At 40.5% G+C, this 26,209-nt stretch overlaps 1 pseudogene; it reads left to right on the top strand.

Moving 5' to 3' along the window:
• LOC136862987 (inactive selenide, water dikinase-like protein) overlaps window positions 1-26,209 on the top strand; it is a 285,058-nt pseudogene that overhangs the window by 104,059 nt on the left and 154,790 nt on the right.

The raw sequence follows: 26,209 nt of genomic DNA, 5'->3' as shown, positions 1-26,209 counted from the left end.
GTTTAACATTTGTCTTGTAGGTGCTATCATGGGTTATATATTGCTATTTGATAAGTTGTATTTTGCTCAATTGATTCGTTGGCTGATGATGGCGCGCAATGAGCGTCGAAACTAGTACCAATCTTCTTTAAACGTTACGTGATGTATACTCACATCAATAAACATTCTTGGTATTGAAAAGGCGGACAGTTAACATTTTCATTTTACTGTTTACACATAACCCTAAAGTTAAAGGTGATTATCTCAAAACCAACTTTTGGCGCTTGGTCTAATGATGCATAACGGCATCCAGTTGTTCTCACGTGGGCTGGGTGGACCTAGAACCAGCCCTTACATCCAAGTTCCAATTCTTGACCTGCCTGGGAATTTAACCCAAATCCTCCTGGTAAGAGCCAGGCTCTCTATCCCTAGACCAAGGGACTAGCATAAAATAGCTATATTAAGCAAGAAGGTAGCATTTCCCTATCATTTTCAAATGTACATTTTTATATCAGAAAGGACAGGGCAGTTAAAAGTGCATTATTTCCTGGTAACGCTGGAAGACACATATTCTCATGGAATGGCTCTTAAGGAGTGCTACAGCTAACTCCTCCACTTCTTTCCTTCCTTCTTCCTGTTCTTTTTCCTCTGACTTATTGTTTCCATGATCAAGGAAAATTTAAAGTTAAATTCTGTAGTATCATTAAATATCATTCACCAGAAAAAGTATTCCATCTATGATTACCACTGCTTGAAGCTTCCTCCATTTTGTTGTCAGTTGCTGCACCACAAGTTTACAGTCATGTGCTACGTTATCCATCATAATGACACGGCTGTATATTTCTCATTCCTACCCACGTCTGAAATTTGTGACTATTTATAGCACCATGGCAGTCCTGATTTCTCTTAAAATTTGTTGCATATATTAGAATCAGCACCTGCAAGAATTTTGAAATTTAACTTGAAGTTATTTTGTCCTAAAAATGTATTCCATAAAAATATCAGATCACCTTCTTTAGGGATATCAATAGACAAAAATTGTGATTTGTGTTGAATGGCAAAGATGTCTGATTAAATGCAGCAGATTCACCTTCTTGAAGTGATTGAATTACTAACCTACTGTTATGTCAGATTCATTATGAAAGTAAATATTTGTTTAAATTTTGCCTAATGTTACAAACTTATCACAGAAACAAGATTATTTTATCTACATTATTCCATCAACTATTTTAATATATCAAGCACTAAGAAATAAGAAATAAGAAATAAGAAATAAGGTACATGTCTTACAGGCATAAATCACACATTGACGGATTATTTCAGTTTGCGCTAGGTGGAGATTGTCAATTACAAAACAAATTAATAAATACAAGTAATTGCTTATACCAACACGAAAATCCACTGGAGAAGTTTGTAGTGAAATACCTCTGAAGTGAATTCTTAGTCTAAAAAATATTATGTGAAGGGGAGGTGTTCAGCATGAATGACCAGATATCACTTAACAGTGAAGGCAAAATCAGTATTAGATGAGGAGAAACGTTGATAGAATTATGTAAAAAGTATTGTCATAGCGCCTCTTCCCTTCACATAGTCAACTTCAATACACAATGCAGTAAAACTGCTGTAACAAACACCAGTATAACGAAATATTCAGAATTGTGCTATTATTTTTAAGCCCCTTCCCTTTTCCCTATTTAATGTGTGTTAAAATATTTTGTTCTAACAAATTTCAAATTTAGAGTGTAACAATACAATGGATTTATTTTGTCTGGCAAGATTAAGGCCATTAGGCCCTCTCTTCCATCTAACCAGAAAATACAGTATCTACATGTGCAAAATTGAAATAAATACACTTAAAATTGAAACATCTTGCAACGACTAAACAACACAATATTATGATAAAAAATAAAAATAGGAAAAAATAGGAGAATGATGATTATTATTTACACAATTATGACATGATTAACGAATTACTATTATCCTTGGTAATAACAGTGGGATTATATAAAGTCTATAGTTTGAGGAAGGCTAAATCTACAATATTTCCATAGAATTACTTAGGAGCTAGCGGTGACAAAGTTGCCTAAAACTAGCAGGTGAGGCTCCTCTGACAGAGACGGGTAGTGAATTCCATTGTCGTGCCGAAGAAATAACAAATGAGTTTGTGTATCGTGTGGTGCAGTGAGGTGGAATAGATAAGAATTTTTCAGATTTTGATCGGATGAGAGGTGATGAAATTGACTGTACAAGTAGTGAGGTGAGCATGAGGAGAGTATTCGACGAAGAAGGCATAAAGCATGAAGATTACGGCGCTGTTTGAGTTTTAGCCAACCAAGTTCATCATAGGCAGGTGTAACATGGTCAAAGTAACGTAGGTCACATATATAGCAAACAGAGGCATTTTGTGCGCATTGTAGTTTTGTCGTTAAGAGTAGCAGTCAGGTCGTTGAACACGGCGTCACAATAGTTGAAATGAGGTAATACCAGTGTGCAAATGAGGCGTTCTTTTAATACGCGAGATAATATGTTGCAGTATCTTCTAAGTCAGTTAAGTATCGCAAATATTTTCCTGGAGATGCTGGTAACCTGCTGCTTCCAAGAAAGATGTTCGTCTATCATAACGCTGAGATCTTTGACAGATTCACTGAAATCAGTGTGTGAATTTTGTAGGTAGAGTTTTAGTAAAGTGAAGTTGCTTATGGTTTTTGAACAAAGCCGAGGATGTGAAATTATTATAGCTTGAGATTTTACGTTATTTAATATAAGTCCCTGCATGTCAGTCCAGTTACAGATTTCTTGTAAGTCTCTATTGAAATTTTAAATTTCATTGGTTAGTGTTTCCGGTTCACAGTGCAAATATAATTGTATACCGTCAGCGTACATGTGGTGTCTGCAGCCTTTTACTGACGACATGATATCATTGATATAGACAGAAAATAGAAGCGGTCCTAGGACAGACCCCTGAGGAACACCAACCTATACGGATCGCCAGGATGAATATTCATTATTGTTATTTCTTACACACTGCAGACGACCGTGGAGGTATGAATTCATCCACTGAAGACTGTTTGTCAAGAACTGGAGTTTAAATAGTTTGGAAAGTAATATGTCAACTGAGTCAAAAGCTTTATAGACACGTCAAGAAGAACTAGCTAGGATGGTAACTTGTCTTTTTTCCATCGCATTGCGAATGTCGTCTGTAATCTTAAGTAGTGCAGTACTAGTGCTGTGGTTACGTCGAAAACCAGACTGGTGTTCGTCAAGAATATTGTGTATTTGCAAGTAGTTGGAGACTTGTTGGTGTACAATGAATTCTCGGGCTTTTGAAAGCACCGATAATATGCTCACAGGTCTATAGTCAGTTACGTCTTCAAGCGGTGATTTTTTAGCGAGCGGTACGACAACGGCAGCTTTCTATAAGGAGGGATACTTGCCAGTCATTAGTGCATGGTTAAAGATGTGAATTATAGTAGGTAAAATTATGTAAATTATTGTCTTTGTAACCGTTACTTCAGCGGCCACACCAAACACAGTAAAGGGAGGAAAGTAAGTGCAATTACATAGTACTAAAGACCACTACACACACAATAAAACATCTGATGAACTACGCGGAACTCCGCCGATAACAACAATGGTAAATATCAGTAGGGCCAACTTGAAGATGATAAACCAGGAACGTGGAAAGGGGCTGGGAACCTACCAAGGGCATGGAGATGGTTTAGTTTGCAGTTTCTGGAAAAAATCAACCGTGATCCTTGATTTTCAAAAATATTATTTACAAACAGACTTTACAAAAGAATTCTGAACAAATTCAGCCACACGTAAAGTACCGATGCACAGGTTGTAAAGTACAAATTACATGTTCTTTGAGAGACACAAATTGGACGTTCCTTGACAGTAGCTTCCTACAAGTTCAGAGTCAAGCAAATACCATACATCTACTTACAGCCCAAGTCGTAATATGTTTTTACAATTTAGAGTGAAGTTAAACGTACCTTTCAAAATCTCTGAACAACATAATTGAAAAAAGGGTAAAATCAGAAATATCTAAACTTGGGCGCAGAGGCCAGTTCAACTTGGTCACACACCAAAAACACTTCTGATGCGGGGCAGTGGAAAACTAGCATGCGTCAAGTGACACGGAACTACTAGAGGCAAAACCCCAAGGTAAGCACATAAAACAGCAATTTACATGTTTAGCGAAACAAGGAAAGGGGAATGCCTCGAAAGGAAACAGGCAAGCCCAGCTGAAAAGCTAAGGCAACAGAAATAATTGAGTGGCGAGTCTGGGTGAGGTTAAGGCAAACTCCTATATGAAAAGCACGCGAACATTAAATGAAATTTAAGGTGGAACAGAAATCAAGAGTGCTTACCCCAAAATAGCCCATCCCGGTGGCGAGGCGTCGCTGACGACGTCAAAACTTCGGACAGTCAAGAGATAGAAGACAGACAGACCCAGAATGTGTGGATAGACAGACCGCGAAATGCTGCCTCGCTCTCCTTAAAAAGCGAACCCTGGCCTTGGAGTAGCCAATCAGAATGCAGGAGCCCGCCTATCGCCACCCAGCTTCACCAATCACAACACTTACTTCAGTCGCGATGTTTAAATAATCTTCTTGAATACACACGATTGCGAATCTTCCATTTCCAGAACAGTCAGAACATACTTTCTAGAATACATAACTAACAAAGGCCAACACACCCTGTTCCAAAATTCATGTCACAACTTTCTGGACAGTTCCAGTAAATATTGAAATGAAATCTAGTTGTTACAAATACCATATGTTACCAAAATATTTACACTGAACAGGTTAGGTCGTTACGTGGAGTACAAATAAAATATTTTAGCACAATGCTCCAGATCATACAGTAAGTACTACTTATAAGGTTTACAAATAAAATGTTCTATAAGCACTTTCCACTTCCAATATATTTTACACCAGTGTCATCTTCCTCCCCCCCCCCCGAAAGTCGAGCCACGCTCGACCCTAAACATAATTTTACTGGGGAGAAAGGCGATCAACTTAGAAAATGTTCTCATTAGCCTATAGCATAGATACTAAAGATACACGATCCTAACAATCATGATTTTCTTGAAGTTGACTTGCTAACAATAAACAAAAACAAACTGTCACTACACCAAAGGTCCTTTTAGTAGCCTTTAGTTTACAGTTTATCTATAATTTTTAAAAACAATAAAGGTGTTCATTGATCCACCTGTTCAATAAATACAACATAAATGTCCACATGAATAATCACACTAAACTTCAAAATGCCTTTTGAACCTTTTACAATGGCTTTGACTATTTCTACTCTGTCCACCAAAGGATGTACACTCATTCCTTCTGCCCATTGTTAGTAATCCAGAACCTTTTCGCTTTCTTGTCCGACAGTGTTCAAGGCCTCCTTTTAGGTGAGATTACGGACTAAATATCTTGCACCACTTTTCACACCAGTCACAGCACAGCTAGGCCACAGATTCTTGCTGATGATGTGGCTGCCGACACGGCCGTTTGCCGTCAGCCTCCATTCAATTTCAGCCCAAACCAGGTAGCTAGGTAAGTTGCAGTCCAGTGGTATCTTGCACCAAATAAGCAGATGGGTGAGACACCGTCCAGTCAGACTGTCTCCATTAATACATTTGTCACAGAATTGTGGTGCCGGATGGTAGTGCCGAAGGCACACAGTGTGCCTCCCAACTTGGCACTTTAGGTTGCTACCAGAAGAAGTTGGTCACTGCAGCCACTGTAACATAAACAAACTGCAGCAGACAGGGGAGATAGATAGATAAAGAATGGGTGAGCCCTGCCTTCACAGGGCTCCACACGTAGGTCTGTGAAGACGCTTTGTGTCCCTTAAACGAGCTTGCCTAGTCCAGCCCTAGTGCTCCTATAAAGGATACCAGTGTCCGGATGTTGGCATTCCTGATGTCTTCCAGGCTCACGAAATTTGAGCCAAGATATCGATGTCTAGTGCTTGCAAGAGCCTCGCAGTGACAACACATCCGCGGAGGTCTCTTCCTCCCTACCGTATCTTCTACACATCGGATCCTGACTTATTTTCATGATGTGTAGGTGTCTCTGTAAGGTATTGTGGCCTGTCAGCAGTCAAACTACCATTCGCATTCTGATCTTATTCAAATTTATCAGGACCTTTTTATAACCTTGGCTAGGCCCTTTGATAAGTTCACGTGCCTGCCTTGCTATGGTTAACCTCTTCCAAATGTCCAAGTGAGACTGGTTTGTCCACTGGGATATTACCAGTTTCACGCTTCAGAGTGACACTCCCAGGAAGGGCTCTGGTCCTATGAAAGGACCTTTTGAGCCTTGTTTCGCTAGTTTGTCAGCTTCTTCATTTCCACTGATACCTGTGTGCCCAGGGACAAATAATAGGGTAACTGAGCTAAGTTCACACAGCTGATCTAACATCCTTTGGCATTCCCATACCATTTTTGATATTGTTCTAACTGCGCATAGTGCTTTTAACGCTGCCTGGCTATCACTGCGAATGGTGATGCATCTTCTATGTCCGGGCATGTTCCATATATATACAACACTGCATTGCATATACTTCGGCCTGGAAAATAGTAGCATATTTACCCATGGGAAGTGAGAGCCTTGTCTTAGGCCCCCAGACCCGGCGCCTATGCCCGTCTCTGTCTGTGAGCCCCCAGACCTAAGAATTTTCTCTCTCGTTTTGAAAACGCCCAGATGACCACTCACTGGGGATTCATGAAAATATTTGAAGAGAGCCGGGACCAAGTTAGTTGGGACTACAATTTTGGAGTCTCTGCAACCGCGAGCAGGACAACACAAGACACCATTCTAAAGGATGTAAGGCTTAACATGCTCACCGGATTTAATCCTGTCGATAATAGCTTTTAACTCTGCATCGTCCTCTTGATGTTTGCTTATATCCTTGAAAAGGAAGGGAGAATCGGTGAGAACTACATCGACAAAGGCTGATACTTGTTCAGGAGAGGTGTGTGCGGGCTCTGATTGAGGGTCAGAGCTGCCTGGATAGAACATCCTACTGAGGCGATCACCCACAACGTTTTCGGTACCACGAATGTGGCGGGCCTAAAATTGGAAGGCTGAGATGCGCACTGCCCAACGTGCTAGATGACCGGTCCTTCACGGCTTGGCCAGTACCCAACTCAACACCTGATTATCAGTTTCCAGATCGAAAGGAAGATGTTTCAGGTACATTCTGAAGCATTCTAAGGAGAAGACAACAGCTAAGGCTTCCAACTCATAAATGGAATAATTTCGTTCAGCAGGATTCAGGGCACGAGAAGCATAAGAAATAGGACAATGCCCTTCTTGAAATTCCAGAAGAAGAACACCGGATATGCCTGAGGAAGAGGCGTCAGTCTGAAGGATGAAGCATTTAGAAAAGTCTGGCATAGCCAGTACGGGAGCGTTACATAAGGCGGATTTCAAGTCCATGAAGGCTTCGCGTTGGGCATCACCCCACACAAATTTGGCATCCTTTCTTCTCAAGGCATTTAATGGGGCTGCATATTCAGCAAAATTGGGAATGAATTTTCAAAAATAATTAACCATGCCAATGAATCTGGCTACAGCCTTGACGTCCTTTGGAGTGGGAAAATTCTGGATGGCGGCAGTACGAGACTGATTGATTGAGACACCCCTCCCCGACACAATATGGCCCAAGGAGGACATCTGGGGTTGTGCGAAAAAAACCTTGGTGGCCTTGAGGGTTAGTTCTGCTTTACGCAGTCTTTCAAGCACTTTGTTGACATGGACAAGGTGTTCCTCGAAGGTTTCACTAAAGATCACCAAATCGTCAAGGTAATTATAGACGAACTTGAATGTAATGTCAGATAAAACATAATCCAGTAACTGAGTAAGGACAGCGGCTTTAGTCGCCAGACCAAAAGGGATGCGCTCAAATTCATATAGGCTCCAATCGGTCGCAAAGGCAGTGAGGTGCTTGGATTCTTCGGCAAGAGGTATCTGGTAATAGGCCTGATTTAAATCGAAGTGGGTAAAAATGTTTGCATTAGTGAACCAAGAAAAGAAAGAGTGCAAATCAGGAAGGGGGACAGATTGGAGGACCACCTTACGGTTCGACATCCGACAGTCCACTACAGTACGATAACCTCCTTGCGGTTTAGGGACCAGAAACATAGGAGAAGAATAGGCTGACTTGGAAGGGCGTATTACTCCGTCAGTGAGCATTTGATCAGTAATAGCCTTGAGGGCTTTCATTTTGGGAGGTGAAAACCGATATGGAGGAGAGCGAACAGGTATGTTTTCCGTAACTTCAATTTTGTATTCTAAGACATTGTTGACACCTAACCTGTCGGTAAAGACATCAGGGAACTTATCGCAGAGTTTCCTCAGTTGATTGGCCTGCTCTTTGGGTAAATGATTAAAATCAAAAGATTTGGGTTCATCAGAATCTTCAGGAACAGCGTTAATGTGACAAGGCAGAATAGGGGAGCGATCACACAGCTCAAAGTTTCTCGCACAAAATTTAAAATGGAATCTGTTGAACTGCAGGTCCAAAATCATGCCTGTTTTAACAATAAAATTGGCACCCAATATGAACTGGCAGGATAACTCTTTTGCCACTAGTACTGGCATTTTCCATGTGAAATCGCAGACTCTAATCTTGACCTCTAGTGATCCGAATGTTCAATGAATTGGAATTAGCAGTATGGCAGGTTAAGGACACAGGCTCTAATGTAGGTAACTTGCAAACAGTTTTCATAGAATCGTACCAGGTCTCACTCGTCAAGTTGACACTACTCCCAGAGTCTAGTAACGTGCAGACAGGTTCATTATTTACCTCTATGCATAAATACAGTACTTTTCAGGAAGGTATGGCAGAAATCCTACAAGATTGCAAGAAATGAACACCAGAGTCAGTCTGGGAGCAATCATTAGCTTCAAAATCAAGTAAATCATCCTAGGTACAGTCATGATTGACCAGACAAGAAGCCATGCTTTGGGGTTTACCATTAGAACTGGCGGTTAGTCATCTCAAACTACTATTGCCTGGGGGTCCAAAGCCAGAAGTGTTACATGGGCACTGCCTAGAGAAGTGCCTAGTTGACCCACAGTTACGGCAAGAAGTACTGGTGGAAGAGCCTCTACCCATGGCAGGTTTCGCATTGTCTAATGCTCCAACATTAGGACAGTCCCGCTTGAGATGAGCAGACGAGCCACAACTGAAGCATGAACGAGAATTACGCAAGTTGGAAGCAGGTGAAGGGATGGTTTTAGAATCCTGAGGAGAGGGCATGCTCATAGGAGGTGGAGCTAATGCAAGGCGTAACTGGTCAGCATATCGAACGCCTTCAGCAGAAACTGTAACGGCTTCCAACTGGGTGAACATTGCTGGTCGGGGTGAAAGAGCCAGATATGATCTGTAGTTCGGGGCGAGACCTTCAATTATTTGGCAACCATCTGGGCCTCTGAATAGTGGAGCCGGAAAAATCTTACCCTGGAGCTTAATACCTTGAACATACTCAGATAATCACTCATTGAGATGTTGTACTCTGGAATAGTGCTTCTGCACTAACGCAGACGAGGCACGAGCAGGAATGAAATATTCAAGCACGTCTGCATGAAATTGATCTATAGACCATCTTTCGGAAATGGCCCTGACAATATGCTCGGCTCCAGATACATGCGGGTATAGAATTCGAAATACAAGGTCGTTACTGAGATTATACACTATTGTCTGATCCTTGAACTCGGTTAGGAACCGAAGGAAAGAAATAACCTCATCAACGGAGTTAGCTGAAAATTTAGAGACTCCCTTAAACACAGTTGTTAACAGGTGAGGCAGATTAGAGAAAATCTGGGGAAAACCAGGTGTAGGGGGTGCCGGGGAAGGCTTAGAATGGTCCAGAGTGGTTACTGAGGCATTGTACCTTTGATTCAGGTGCCCTTGTGAAAAGGACGGAGTACAGGTTGGATTAGGACTAACGTTAGCCTGCAACGTTACAGGCGCAGACAACCTGATTTGTGAAAGGTTCTCACTAATCTGAGAGACCATCGGGGCATTAACCGGTTGTGTAGGGGTTATGCAACCTAAAAGACCACTTGATACCGGTGGCGCTAAGGCAGGGGGGTGGTTTTGCACCATTGCATCAGAACTGGGCTGATTAACCATAGAGGGCAGACACTGAGCCACAACAGAATTACCAGTTACCACAGGAAAATTTGTACAGGTACCAACATGCAAAGGATACAGATCATTGGAATGACTTACAGGTGTCCTAGATCCAGACAATGAAACCGAAGATCCCAGGGCAGCATTAGTCACCTCAAACTCCTGAATAACACCAGCACTAGGTGTCAGAGTACACACTTGAGCAGCAACAGATGCAGCACCAGAGTTAACACTTTCACACATATCAGATGGGATAGACTCTTGAACTTCAGAAACTGTGTTATTCAACTTATTCCCTTCCAGCAAACCACTGATTATGTCGAAAATTCTTGAAAACTGTACTAGTAAGGCTTGACATTCCTGCCGCTCAACTTCCGGCAATTCGAGAGACAACAAATCCTTAATTCTGTCCACGTAATGTAGTAACTGCCCTTTAACCTGCGCTAATTGGCCATGTGAGGGCTCAGAAGCACAAAAGGACACAAGAATAGTGTTAAATTCAGCTAACCTATCTTTAACCATGGCCAAAGACTCATGCAACTCGTCCGTAGTTAACTCAGGTATGGTTATAGGTAAGTTAAGAGACTGTTTCAATAGGCTAGTGTCATCTCTGACATTGCCTGTTGAATTAATTTTTCAGATACGAAGTTCATAAATGAGTTCTGTTTTTCTCAAATGGAAAGGATTAGGAACAGCGCGAGCCATCCTGACGGGTAGAAACAAGATTTCAAGTGATATACGAATCACAACTTGTACGGTGTTTTAGGTTAGGTATGATCATGCTTCACTTTTCTTCGTCTGCAACCTAGCACTTGCTTCTGCTACCAATTTGTAACCGTTACTAAAGCGGCTACACCAAACACAGTAAAGGGAGGAAAGTAAGTGCAATTACACAGTACTAAAGACCACTACACACACAATAAAACTTCTGATGAACTACGCGGAACTCCGCCGATAACAACACTGGTAAATATCAGTAGGGCCAACTTGAAGATAATAAACCAGGAACGTGGAAAGGGGCTGGGAACCTACCAAGGACATGGAGATGGCTTAGGTTGCAGTTTCCGGAAAAAAAATCAACCGTGATCCTTGATTTTCAAAAATATTATTTACAAACGGACTTTACAAAAGAATTCCGAACAAATTCAGCCGCACAGAAAGTACTGATAACCAGGTTGTAAAGTACAAATTACATGTTCCTTGAGACACAAGAATTGGACGTTCCTTGACAGTAGCTTCCTACAAGTTCAAAGAGTCAAGCAAATACCATACATCTACTTACAGCCCAAGTCGTAATATGTTTTTACAATTTAGAGTGAAGCTAAACGTACCTTTCAAAATCTCTGAACAACATAATTGTAAAAAGGGTAAAATCAGAAATATCTACTCTCTGCGCAGAGGCCAGTTCAACTTGGTCACACACCAAAAACACTTCTGATGCGGGGCAGTAGAAAACTAGCGTGCATTGAGTGACACGGAACTACTAGAAGCAAAACCCCAAGGTAAATACATAAAACAACAATTTACATGTTTAGCGAAACAAGGAAAGGGGAATGCCTCGAAAGCAAATAGGCAAGCCCAGCTGAAAAGCTAAGGCAACAGAAATAATTGAGTGGTGAGTCTGGGTTAGGTTAGGGCAAACTCCTACATGAAAAGCACGCGAACATTAAATGAAATTTAAGGTGGAACAGAAATCAAGAGTGCTTACCCCAAAATGGCCCATCCCGGTAGCGAGGCGTCGCTGATGACGTCAAAACTTCGGACAGTCAAGAGATAGAAGACAGACAGACCCAGAATGTGTGGACAGACAGACCGTGAAATGCTGCCTCGCTCTCCTTAAAAAGCGAACCCTGGCCTCGGAGTAGCCAATCAGAACGCAGGAGCCCGCCTATCGCCACCCAGCTTCACCATTCACAACACTTACTTCATTCGCGGTGTTTAAATAATTTTCTCGAATACCCGCGATCGTGAATCTTCCATTTTCAGGACAGTCAGAACATACTTTCTAGAATACATAACTAACAAAGGCCAACACACCCTGTTCCAAAATTCATGTCACAACTTTCTGGACAGTTCCAGTAAATGTTAAATGAAATCTAGTTGTTACAAATACTGTATGTTACCGAAATATTTACACTGTACAGGTTAGGTCATTACATGGAATACAAATAAAATATTTTAGCACAATGCTCCAGATCATACAGTAAGTACTACTTACAAGGTTTACAAATAAAATGTTCTATAAGCACTTTCCACTTCCAATATATTTTACACCAGTGTCAGTCTTAATAAGTTCTATTTCTATGTTGTCTATCCCTTTGGACTTCGTTTTTATTCTAATTTATTATTTATTGTATGCCATATATATACAGAAACAAGAAAGCAAGTACATTATATTTTAATGTCCAAAGATGTTATCCATTCTGGAGCCTCTGTATTGGCCTCTAGAAAATTAAACCAATCTCCAGGGTAGGCTCTTCTGCTACACTCCTTTACTATGTGTTTGATGGTTTGAAAAGGAGCACCACAGTCACACTCAGGGGATTGTATCTTTCCCCATTTATACATGGACGCAGCACAGACACCATGACCACATCGAATCCTATTAAGGATGGTCCAAGTTCTTCTTGGGAGATCAGACCTCGAATTAGGTGGGAAGAAAGGCCAGAGATGTTCACGTGTTTTTGAGATCCAATCTTCCTTCCATTGGGCATAGGGGTTGAAGTTGTCTTCTGTGAGTTTCTGAGCGAACTTAACTGGCAGATGTCTAGATTTCAACCGGTTCCTCTGAAGGTCAGGAATATTGAAGTGGATGGGCAAGTCAGGGTTTTCATTTATCTTGGAGTATTCTCTCAACAGTGCTTGTGCTCTACGGAATGAAGGAGGCATGATGTTGCTCAAGACAGGAAGCCAGTGGGTAGGAGTTGATCTTATTGTTGCTTCACGTCCGTAGGTTAAACCTTAAAAAGCCCTACACGTGACCCCTGGGTGGTGCTAAGGAAGCAACAACATTGGCTGCTGGACCTATCTTCTAAAGATCTCCCAGCAAATATGCAAACTGTACAAAGTATGGCTTGTTTAACTTGCTAGGGTGTCACATGTGAAAAGTAGAATTTTTCTCTTGTCAGGTGCAGGGGAGTTGTAATTGCTGAATAGTGTTCTATGTTTCCTTTCTCTGTCAGTGGTATGTTCGGGAGTGGTAAAATATGTATTGAGGGAGTCCAGGGATATGTCAATAGGATGATCGTCTCTTTGTTTACCTATTCCCATGTGTCTTAGTTCTTTCCAAGCCATAGCAGGTCTAGTTTTTTTTTAAGAGGACATGTGCATGTCTAATTCTAGCGTTGCGTACTGCCTGCGATGTTTTATTTCGTAGCCGTTTAAATGCGTCAAAATTATCTTGTGTCGGTTGTCGCTTAAATTTTCTATGTGCGGCATCTCATCTTGCCATTAACTCCTTTAGCTCTAAGTTTAGCCACGGTGCTGGGGCTCGTGTTACCCGTACTGTTTTTGGCGGAGTCTGTCGATCATAGAGTGCTGTCAAACATTCGTTAAATGTGTTTACTTTAATGTCAATGTCGTCAACTGTCAGTATATGGTGCCATGGAACATCTAGTGCGTCTTCAGTGAACATACTGTAGTCAGTTTTAGAGAGATCTCTGAATGTAATAGTCCTTGGTTTTGTCTTTCGGGTCTTTAAGGAGTAGGATATGTATATTAGGTCATGAGCTGAAATTCCTGGTACAGATGTCTGTCCGTGTTGTAGTACTTTGTCTGTATTCTTGACAATCATTAAGTCTGTTGTTGTGTGTGACGTGGTGGTGTCGTGAGTAGGGAGTGTTTGCAAAATGCTCATATCGCAAGATGTAGTCATGCTTATAAGCTGCCGACATTCGGCATTGTTGCTTCCGGTGTCTGTGTTAAAGTCGTCCATGACAATTACATGTTCATATTGCGGGAGTACGCATAACAATGCATGTTCTACGTCCTCCACATGTTCAATTGCAGGTGTCTTGTGCACCACACAGACAGCACATTTCTGATGGGCTACGATTATATCCAAGAGCAGGAACTCGGGTCATCTATTGTATTTGCTATCTGAACATGCAATCATCCTAGGCTTTAAACTGGTTTTGACTATCGCTGCTACACCTCCTCCCCTCTTTCCAGCTCTGTCGTTCCGAAGTAAACAGTAGCCAGGTATGTTGAAAGACTTCGAAGGGATCAGATCATGAAGCCAGGTTTCATTGAGAAGGCAAACATCGAATACGTCCGGGACAAGTTCTTTAAGTTCGTGGAAAAGGGCAGACAATGAATGCACATTTAGATGGGCTATATGGAGACCTTTAGGGAAAGAGGAAACTTTAGCTAGGAGCAGTGAGGATGTTCCTAACTCCTTTAGTAAATTTTAAAGACATACTAATCTGAATTGAAATAGAAAAATATGAAAATTAATATTCATTAAATAAAATGCACAATCGTTAGACCTTGTACTCACACTTAGATCTTACCTGCTTACTTACACATACGTTACTTGAAGGGCGCCAGCTACAACTCAGTGCAGCAATAAGAGAATGAATGGGATTCTTGAATATCTCTAGGGTGTGGGGTAATAAGCTTACTTGTGACTACATACCATATAAATTCTGGGGAAAAAGAGATTGGCGTTTGGTTTCCCCATTAAATTTGAGGTTAAGAAATTTTACTGTTTAAATAAAACGATGAATTAATTTGATAGAACAAAATATATTCTTCAAATCATTTCAATAAAAATAGTGAGAACTGCTGTGATTAAAACAGATGAGAATATAAAAGTATGACATTGCAACTGAAAGAAACTAGGCATGAATTTGAATTCTTCTTGACCGGACATTAAACAATTATACACAAAATTTATCCCTCACTCGTTCACTTGACTGTACCTTCAACACTTTGAATGTAATTACAGCGTATTCCTTTGAATTGGTATTTGCTGTAGATGTATCAAGCCTAATTTGGTGATGTATCCTTTTTGTTTCACTGACGACTAAGTATCTATGTGATGACTTGGAAAGTCTATCCTTCTATGACTTCGTGGTAAGCCTTCCCGTCCATATCTTCAACTAAGTGACCGACCAACTGTGGTCTCACTCTCTCAATGACTAATGACTCACTGAGTCCTCTCCTTCCCGTAGACTCCCGTTGACTTAATGACCGACTGAGGCCTCTCCATCTCTTTCACTCAATGACTGTTCACTTATCCATTTGACTTCTTCACTGTACACCTTCCGTTTAACTAGTGACTGACGCTACAATATACAGCCTCCTTATATAGATATTGGTTGACACACCTACGCAATCTCCAGGAATAACTATGATCTACTCCCACCTCGCGCCAAATGTTACTTACAGTGGTGAAACCGCCAGTGCCACCCTAGGTAACACCCAGAAAGTGAGCTCGCCGCTAAATACGCACGATAACGTAGCAATGACTCGGCAATAACTCCAGCAGTATTTCGCAATATTACAATGTCACAAGTTATTACACATACTACATCCACATATGATATACAACAACTCTTACTGCACATATTTTTAGTGTTAATCTACACGCATATATATACGTAACAATTTGACTACAATCACGCAAGCGACAAGCATTGCAGAATTGAATTGAACAAAAATAATAGTTACAATATTAGTAATAATATCACAGATAAAATAATAATAATAATAATAATAATAATAATAATACAGATATCATCTTGTACCGGAATTTGAACCGTTACAGCAGGTCTCTAGTTGTGAGAGAAGAAAGGGGGGGTAATTCCAGGAGGGGTCAGTGGACAGTTGTCACAAGGTCGTGTTCTGTTTGTGGAGAGTGGAGGTGTGAGTGAGGCCTTGAAAGGGATTTTGGCTGGAAAGGAATGTCCGATACTGTCAGAGGAGAGTAACCCATTAGTTCTCGTAGCCACCTTATGAAAAATTAATAATTATGTGAATGAAATAATCTAACTACAGCGAGCTAATCTAATTAAATTACACTAAGGTGGTATTTAAATAGAATGAAATATAATAAATAGAGGTCAGAACAGTCAAGTGAATTGTCTGTCAGTTTAATTATCTCTATCTTCCGGTAAGTCACACAGCCGGTTAATGCGCACTTTGGCCCCATCAGGTTTCTTAATGATGATATCACCGTCTGTAGTCCAACAGTTGCTTACATGGAAACGGTGAATGGCGACCTTCAGTATGGAGAGTCTAGTGGACGTGGGATCTTCGTGGATGGTAACACGAGTGCCCTTTAGTCTCCTTTTGTTACGGAATACTTCTTGTCATGTAAGATAGGAAGTAAATTTGACAATGATAGGCCGAGTTTTCCCTACTGATTTAGGCCCAACCCGGTGACTTCTATCAATGTCATCGATATTTATATTCACGCTTATATCTCTGAAGACGTTTACGGCAAGTTTGTCAGTATTTTCTTGTGAGCTCTCCTGCACTCCAAAGATTCTAAGGTTATTTCTCCTACTATATTGTTCGAGAGAGTCGCTTCTAGCTCGAATTCTGAGCTAAGTGCCTGGATTTCCTTGTCCCGACACTCAGGTTTGTTATTTAAATCCGCTACTTTTCAGCATTGGAATATATTTCTAGTTCCTTAACGACAAGTGCGGTCACTCGCTCCAACATCGCCTCTATAATTCTGTCCAGAAACTTACCCGAGCTGTGAGTCTCATTCAGGATCCTTGTGACGGTCTATTCTGCGAGGTTGGCACTAACGTTCGCTTCCTTGCTGTTGCGCTTGTTGCTCCTGGTCATCTTGTTTCACAACAGAATATTTTAATGAACTGATAAAAATATGGCCACGACAGGGAGACACTTTCATACTGTTTGCACATTTTAACACAACGTTTGATATATATTACTAGAAAATAGCACCTGCTAATTCACTTTGACTGAGGAGCTGATCTCACGCACGTCCGTCAGCCATGAAAGTTCTCTCGTATTTTGCCTATATTTAACTTCATTTTTTAAAAATATAATTGAAATCATCCCGTTTTAATCATCGGGCATTTCGCATAACACGTTCCTGTGCAGCTAATACCAGTCAGCACTCTCGTTGCAACACGTTGGCAAAACTGGCTAATTACAAATGTCAGAGGAAGATAAGCAAATTCCATAACAATTCTGATCAGCGGGTTGCCTACCCAACATCATGTGAAAATTGATGCTTATCTTGCAAATTTATATTTTTTTCAGTTGTGGAATACATCACCGCCTAGGATTCATTTCTTGGAAATAAAACCCAAATTAAAGCCAAGTTCCTGCGTAGGAGATGAGACATTTTCAGCATGTTGGAAGCAATGCAGATGTGTGCTGGGTTGAGATCACTGAAAGAAGAAATCATTGCAAACTGCTTTAGAAAAGCTGAAGTAGTTTATGATGAAAACATCACAGAATGTGAAGTGTAGGATGACGCCGAAATGAAGGAAAACAGGAAGCGTTTGTGTGAAAGTGCCAGCAAGTGTGAATATTTCCAACTACATCAACGTGGACTGTGATGTGTTCGTGAAAAAAGAAATTACTAATGATGAAATTGTGGCAGACATTGGGTGATATAAATCCATGTGACGATTATGTGGAAGAGGAAGATATGCCTCAAAGTTCAACAGAGTTTGACTCTTGTGCAGGCAACAAACATGGCACATAATCTTCAAGATTTTCTTCAGTCACAGAGTGATGTCCCAAAATCTGCCTTAAACTCGTGTACAGTGGTTGGTAACTGTATTGAATGTTCCTTTGTGTCTGGGAGTGTTCAGAAGGAAATCAGACTTTTTCATAAAATAATATCTAGAACATAGTGTACTGCATAGTGTACTGGAACAATGTAAAATTTGATATGCTGAATGTTTACAGAAAACCTCTTGCAAGTACTGTATATCATTACTTCATATTTATATATGATAATTTTCCCATCATTAATAAATATTAAGCATTTTTATCTGTAAATTCTGCTGAAGTAATGTAGATCCTTCAATGGATATAGCAACAGGTGAGTTCCTAAGAATAGAGTTATTTCAGTATAACAAAATTTCACTATATCAAATTAATTTCTGAGGTTCCCAAAATTTTGTTATACTGGTATTTTACTGTAATGGGAAAATATTGTAAAAACATGCCCGGCACAAAGCCTGCTTTTGCTCCAGCGTGAATAATGACCAATCATCTACTTAAAAAAAAAAGTATAGGACCACATAAGGAAATCACAAAACATCATCTAGAACCAAAAATTGTGCCATTACACCTTTGAAATTTTCTTTCTGAGCTCTCACATATAATAGGATATATGTCATCTGATTTGATTGAGTTAGTCCAAGGAAGTTACGAATTTTTAACTCTGGAAAGGTCATACCAAAAAATCAAACATTTTGGTAAATTAATGTACTGTATACTCTAATTGGTTGCAAGTGTCACCACCAAGATTTTTTTTTTTTTTTTTTTTTTTTTTTTTTTTGACTTAGCAATAGATGGGGGCTTTTTTAGTATAAACACAAAATTTCCAAAAATATGTGGCACCGTTTTTTTGCGGGTTTTATTTTTATCGAACTAGCGCCAAAATGGTTGATTTTTCTTTACCTTTGTCATGTATAGCCCAGTGTCTCAGGACGAGCTATCATCGTCTGAGTTATCTGCCCTGATAGTTTCATTTGTACTCTGCGGATGGCATCCAGGAATACATTTCTGATGCCGATAGCTCACACTGAGACCTACGACAAGAACAAGGAAAAAATTACCATTTTGGTGCTGGTTTGAAAAAAATAAATGCACAAAAATCGGTGCAGTGTCTTTTAGGAATTTTTATATTTATGCTAAAATAACCCCCAACTATTGCTAAGTCTACAAAAGAATCTTGGTGGTGATATTTGAAACCAATTAGAGTATATAGTACATAATATTTCCAAAAACGTTTACTTTATGTGACTTTCCAACAGTTAAAAATGTATAATTTATACAATACTTGGCGTAAATCAATTAAGTCAGGCGACATATATCATATTAGATGCAAGAGCTCAGGGAAAGAAGTATAGATGTCTAGTAGCACAATTTTAGATTCTAGATGACTCTTCATGATTTCTTAATGTGGTCCTGAAGTTTTGAACGGTACTGTATGTATATGGTACATAATTGGTAGGTTCTTCAGTCTGCTGAAACTAAGTTAATTCTTCATCTAAAAAATAATGAGGGCGGGTCTTTGACCAGAGATCCGTTAACAGTGAAGGCAAAATCGGTGTTATACAAGGAGAACCATTGATAGAACTCTGAAAAAAAGTAGGCCCTGGTAGAACAACTCTACAGCAGTATTTACTTCTGCAGAGAAAGAAGTCAAAGTAATAATAAGCTTAACTCTATACAGGCGGAAGATTTCATGTCTATACTTGGACCAAAAATGTGGCAAACTAAAACTCATCCAAGGGGCCAATGACTTAGATGTTAGGCCCCTTTGAACAAGTATCATCAGTATCAAAACTCATCCAGAATTATTGAATATTAGCTATAAACATGCGTATGTGCATAATATTAATAAGGTACATAGAATATTGGATATACTTCGTCGCAGAGGTGCGTAGGATGTTATTATTTCGTTGCAGCATGTTAGTGCATAAAAGGCATAAAAGTCATTCCACAAATAAGTTTCAGGTATTACGCCAATCAAAGCCCATATATCAGATATTGGATTGACCACTCTTCGATTCCACATTTTCTAGTTGGTGTTGCCTATTGTTTCCATTTGTTTCCCCGAATTAGTACTGTTTCCTGGGGTGAAGTATGTCAAAAATTTCTATATAAAAAAATAGTGAGAAGTACTCTACAGCCTCGGTCGTCATGTCAATATGACGGTAAATTGGTCCTTGATTAATATTATATATCAAGATGGTACTTAGAGGTCCTGGGTCTGAATTACTCAAGTCAGTCCATTCATCAGCTGTTCCATTTTCTGGGGCATTTTGAGTCGTTCTTGCATTGAAAAGACCCACTAGTTTGGACTCTTGAAATGAAAAATCACATTTGTCTACATATGTGGAGTCCAAAATTTAAGCAATCTGTTACTCACTGACTCTCTTTGTACTAAATACAGTGACTATATAGATACAGTGCAGACAACCTGGTTCAATTTCTGATTGGCTGCACCTGGAGTTGTGCTTGATCCACCATATTCGTCCCTGGCACTGTATTGTAAACTTGCTGTTTTACCGGTCATAGTTCACAGAGTTGGTGAAAATGTCGGGTTGTTGTGCTTTCCACTGTACGAACGGTCCAGAGAAAGGATTTATCATGAAGGTATTTCCTAGGGACCTAATTCGAAGAAAGCAATGGTCTGCCATGGTTAAAAGGGAGGGGTGGTCTCCTACTGTCGCATTGCACTTATGTGAAGCAAGTCCATGTTACTTAATTTTTTAAAGGTAATCTAAGTACCCACAATATACACTGCTGTGCAAAAGATGAAGACAAAGGTAACTTTCGCATGTTCTGTCACTGCCAAGTAACAGCTTGATGAAACTTGAACCACACTTAGGAAGAACTGCTACAGTATGGTACAGTAGGCAGCTGAAAGGATTATGCAATTAGACGAACAGAAATGACACTTTTATACAGAGACGATATATTTCACATAAGGATAAAATAAACTGCAACTCATGATGGTTCCCTGGACATCACAAAAGAATGGACATGGCTCTTAAAAGGGTGTGTGATCACCACAGACAGTGATGCATTGTCTGCAATGTGTTTCCATCCTGGCCACAAGATTAGTAAGCAGTTCTTGTGGTAGGGCATTCCATTCCTCCACCAGCACAGTTGACAATTGCTGGATGGTCGTTGGTGCATGTGGACATGCTGCAATACATCTGCTCAATATGTCCCATGTGTGTTTGATGATATATAAGTTGGGGGAATGGGCAGGCCAGTCCATTTGCCGAATATACTCTTGTTCCAAGAGCTCCTCCACCTGCCCTGTTCGATGTGGTTGTGCATTGTCATCCATAAAAATGAAGTCAGAGCTTAATGTTCCCCTGAAGAGACCCACATGGGGAAGGAGTACACTGTCACAATAACGTTTATCAGTGAATGTACCCCACCCATAGATTTGGAGGTCGGTACGCGAATCACTACTCGGACTGAATCTGCTCTCATCTGGGAAAAGCATGCGACCCCACTCCTCTATTCCAATAAATACACCTTCGATAATTAAGTCAGCCTTGTCAATACTTAGGAGTTGTTTAATTATTTTCCATCACCTCATACACCGTACATGTTTCGAGGACGGTAGGTCTTGGCAGAAGAGATAATTGGTATTGAGAGGAAAAACTACTGAGGTAGAGTAGGTCCTCGAAACATGTACGGTGTTTGAAGTGATAGAAAATAAATAAACAACCAAATATTGACAAGGAAGACTTTTAGTTATGAAAGGTGTATTTATTGGAGTAGAGATTGTAGTCGATACGGACCCTTACAAAAAGCGAACCACAATGGTAAGTTAATAAGCTCCACTCCTCATCGGTCCAGACCTGATCCTCTTGGCACCATCGCAAACTGTGCCGCCGATGTGTGGGTGTTAACGAAACACTACGTATTGATTATCAGGCAAACAGACCACCCACATGCAGTCGCCATGCCACTAATAATAATAACTTTGTGTGGCTATTTCTAGCTGAGTGCAGCCCTTGTATGGCAGACCCTCCGATGAGGGTGGGCAGCATCTGTCGTGTGTAGGTAACTGCATGTTATTGTGGTGGAGGATAGTGTTATGTGTGGTTTGTGAATTGCAGGGATGTTGAGGACAGCACAATCACCTAGCCCCCGGGCCATTGGAATTAACCAATGAAGGTTAAAATCCCCGACCCGGCTGGGAATTGAACCCGGGACCCTCTGAACCGAAGGCCAGTACGCTGACCATTCAGCCAATGAGTCGGACGCCATACCACTGTGGAGCATGAGGTTGAGCGCCTTGCAGTCCTGTTAAATGTGGTTGCAATTACACCCGCTGTTTGACATCAGTCTCTTCTTGCCTGTTGCACTATGTAGCGTTCATCTGCTGCTGTAGTTGACTGTGGTTGACCCTTTTCTTTTCTTCGGGCAACAGTGCCTGTGGTTTGAAATGCTCTCCATGCACATGAAACAATGTTGTGAACAACACCAAACTCCTTGGCTACACTAGTCACACTTTGTCCTTCTTCCAGTTTCCCAATGATTCTTCCCCATGTGAAGGCATCCAAGTGTTCTCTCCGGGCTATGTTGCAATGAACAACACCAACACAGTGCACCGTAACAGATCGCTGGTTGAGTCGCACTGTCTTGTCCTGTGTCCTGTTCCTTCAATTGCCTCGTTTTGTGGGGCCAGACCCATTTGGTGCCATAGTCGCGCTGACATCATGCCAGGTTTCTACTCACGTGTGGGATACCTTTGGCAACATGTTACCACACTTTCATTCCTTTTCACCGAGTAGTTGATATGTTATGTTGGTGTATCTATTTCATCCTTAAGTTATGCACAGCAGTGTAGTTGGCTGGGAAAACCAGCATGTTATTTTATTTCGCTAGGCACAGTTTGAGCCGCATATGTGGGAAAACATGGGAAAAGATATGATGAGATGTAATGCCATTCCCACAATTTTCTCTTGCCAAGAGCCTCCAAAAAGAAGGAAGCCTCTAATGACTCGGAAACCTTGCAGTTCAAATAAGAAATATACAGGATGAGAAGAGAATACATGTTCTAATCTACCAGACACTGCAGTGACAGGTATGGAAGAGAATTCTGTTATTTTTAACTCTACAATTGCTCCACTGAACGAGGTTGCAGTAGCAAGTTGGAGCCTGCCTCATTCAAAATAGACACACAGTAAAATCTTTGAATGAGAAGTTGCAGTGGTGTGAAAACCATTACAAAAAGCTCAAAAAGCAAAACAGTCTGAAACGCATTCTAATTTTAAATGCATTATCAGGCAAAACAAATTATATGCACAGCCTTGAGAAAAACCTGAGAAAAGTGTTCAGTAGTGATCAGATTTGTTTATTAAGTTGGGAAAAAGACATTTTGGTAAAATTTGACAGTCAACTTAACTTTCTTGTGGAAATACAGGCTATGAAGAGTTCTTAGAAGAGCAAAATTATCCACTTCCATAAGAACCCTGCATAGGAAAGTTCAGGATATTCCTTTTCAGCCTGGTATTCTGCAGGGTGTTATTCACTTCCTGAAAATAAAAGCTGATCTCTCTAATAGTGAAGAAAAACAATGTGTTCTAATAATGGATGACCGGGCGAGTTGGCCATGCGATTAGGAGCGCGCGGCTGTGAGCTTGCATCTGGGAGATAGTGGGTTCGAATCCCACTGTCGGCAGCCCTAAAGATGGTTTTACGTGGTTTCCTATTTTCACACCAGGCAAATGCTGGGGCTGTACCTTAAGTAAGGCCACAGCTGCTTCATTCCAACTCATAGGCCTTTCCTGTCCCATCATCGCCATCAGACCTATCTGTGTCGGTGCTACGTAAAGCCACTAGCAAAAAAAAAAAAAAAAAAAAAAAAAAAAGCACCGAGCTCGATAGCTGCAGTCGCTTAAGTGCGGCCAGTATCCAGTAATCGGGAGATAGTGGGTTCGAGCCCCACTGTCGGCAGCCCTGAAGATGGTTTTCCGTGGTTTCCCATTTTCACCCCAGGCAAATGCCGGGGCTGTACCTTAATTAAGGCCACGGCCGCTTCCTTCCACTTCCTAGGCCTTTCCTATCCCATCGTCGCCATAAGACATATCTGTGTCGGTGCGACGTAAAGCAAATAGCAAAAAAAAAAAAAAAAAAAAGCTAATAATGGATGAAGTGTCCATTATGCCAGGAACTGATATGACAATTCGTGCAATGCTGTCGCTGGTAGTTGCCTTAACTGGACACAATGGGCAAGGTACACATGCTTTAGTGTTTGTTAGGTTGATTATCAAGTGTATGGAAACAGACAGTTGTATACTTCTTCACTGGAGACGGTACAGATAGCGCTGTGCATGGAAATAGTATTTCAAACATTATCATGAAAATCCAAGAAATAGGTCTTAATATTTTGGCAGTTGTGTCAGATATTGGTGCACCAAATGAAGGATTTTGGAGGAGTGTCGGTGTAACTGCAGGACATCATAGGATGGTAGTTACCACCAAATTAATTATTAAGTGGGGAAATTATATTATTTTTTTCTGCACAAAATCCATACTTGAGTTGCAGGCTGTGTTATTGAATGAGCACCAGTATCAGTTTGTTCTAACTTCCAGGTTCACACATGATTCATTAGAGAATAGTTTGTCTTGTAAGACCCAAGCAACCTGTCCCTACAGCATTACAGTTCACAGAACTTGGAAGTTGATCATGCTCTCTCAATATATGAAGAATGTGAGAAAATGATGCTGTGAGGAGGAGGAGGAGGAGGAGGAGGATCATAGGGAGGCTCTAACATTTTTTTTTACTACGCTAAGCAAGAACCTGAAACAGCCTCCACATTTCAGCAAAATGAGCCTGAGCTTGACCCCCAGTGAGAAGAATTCTCTGTATTGTTGGGTTAACTAATTAAGAGCATCAAGAAGAATTCCAGGCATTTGTATGAGAAATGTTTAAAAGAGCTTGGGTAGTTCACAGCCGTGTGGCTTCCGAGGTTAACTGGAATTAAATATTTCAAAGAGAGCACATTATGGTTTGTAAATAAGCTTACATTTTAATTTGTATTAGAAATGGAAGAATTGTTTTCTAACTATATTGATGTATTGAAGTCATAAAGCAAGAAGAAATGTTCTTTGTATCTAAAGTGAACAACAAAATTTCTGCAATTCCGGTGCCAGGCTGTCATGATATGTTGAACATATTCTTAACAATATATGTAACGGGCCACAGGAAATGGGACCTTATCTTCCAAGATACAATTTTCAGAACAGCTCATTTTAGTGGTTTCGGTTTTTAAAAAAACCACAGTTTTGGTTATTTACTGATTATTAACTTAGAACGCGTAGGCTACAAGAATATCAGGTTATTATGCCATATGTTTGGCTAGAAATACAAATGAATTGCACTTTTTCAAACCCTTGCACTAGCAACTGTTGTTCACTATCGTTCGTCAATTGTTATGACATTTCAGGTTAACGTTCACAAGCTTGTCAGCTTGACATGTGTAGTTTGTAAGATTTGGGAAAAAATTCTTTCCGACTATACAGGGACATTATTTTATCTATTCGGGGGATTCTCACTCGCCTGATTGCCTGCGCTGTGAGCTTGTCTCCCATCAAGCAATTTGACATTATGCTCTTCTCGGCGCCACAAGCTCTCCTATGCAGTCTGCTGAGAGCTTTATCAGCGTAAGGTTCAGTTTAGGCAAGTGTTCACATGTTTAGTGCTCAATGTGTTGTTCCAATGCCGTTTTCATTATGTGAGCATGTGTATATACATAATACCTTCATAAAGTACAGGAAATCTTGTGTGAAAACTTTTGCTGGCCTCATTATGTCTAAGTGCTTTGCAGGAGTCAGGCTCGCAGCACAGGTGACTGAGCAAGTGAGAATCCCCCGAATAGATAAAATAATGTCCCTGTATTACACACGTTTGCGAATTTACTACCTGGTTTGAAAGAAGGCATTTCGGGTTTAGGAAAGGTTATTCCAGTGAAGCTCAACTTCTGAGATTCCAACAAAATATAGGAGATATTTGGATTCAGGAGTTCAAATGGACTGTATTGTTATTGACAAATCCAAGGCTTTTGATAGGTTATATCATGGGAGATTACCGACACAAATGAAGACAACTGGAGTAGACAAAAGAGTGATTGAATGGGTGGCTGGTTACATTTCTAGAAAATATGTAGAACTCAGAGAATTAGAGTAAGTGAAAGTGTTATCCAGCCCTCTAGTGATTAAGAGGTGGGTCCCGCAGGGCAGTAAAATTGTACGTTTATGTTTCCGTATATATAATATGATTAAAGATCTGAAATCGTAGATACGGATATGTGCAGATGATATTATACTGTACAGAGTAGTAAATGAGTTGCAGGATTGTGAGCGACTGCAGGGGTACTTAAACATT

Source organism: Anabrus simplex, chromosome 2 (assembly GCF_040414725.1).
Source record: "Anabrus simplex isolate iqAnaSimp1 chromosome 2, ASM4041472v1, whole genome shotgun sequence".
Taxonomy (NCBI): Eukaryota; Metazoa; Arthropoda; class Insecta; order Orthoptera; family Tettigoniidae; genus Anabrus; species Anabrus simplex.
This window is presented reverse-complemented; position numbering and strand designations above follow the sequence as displayed.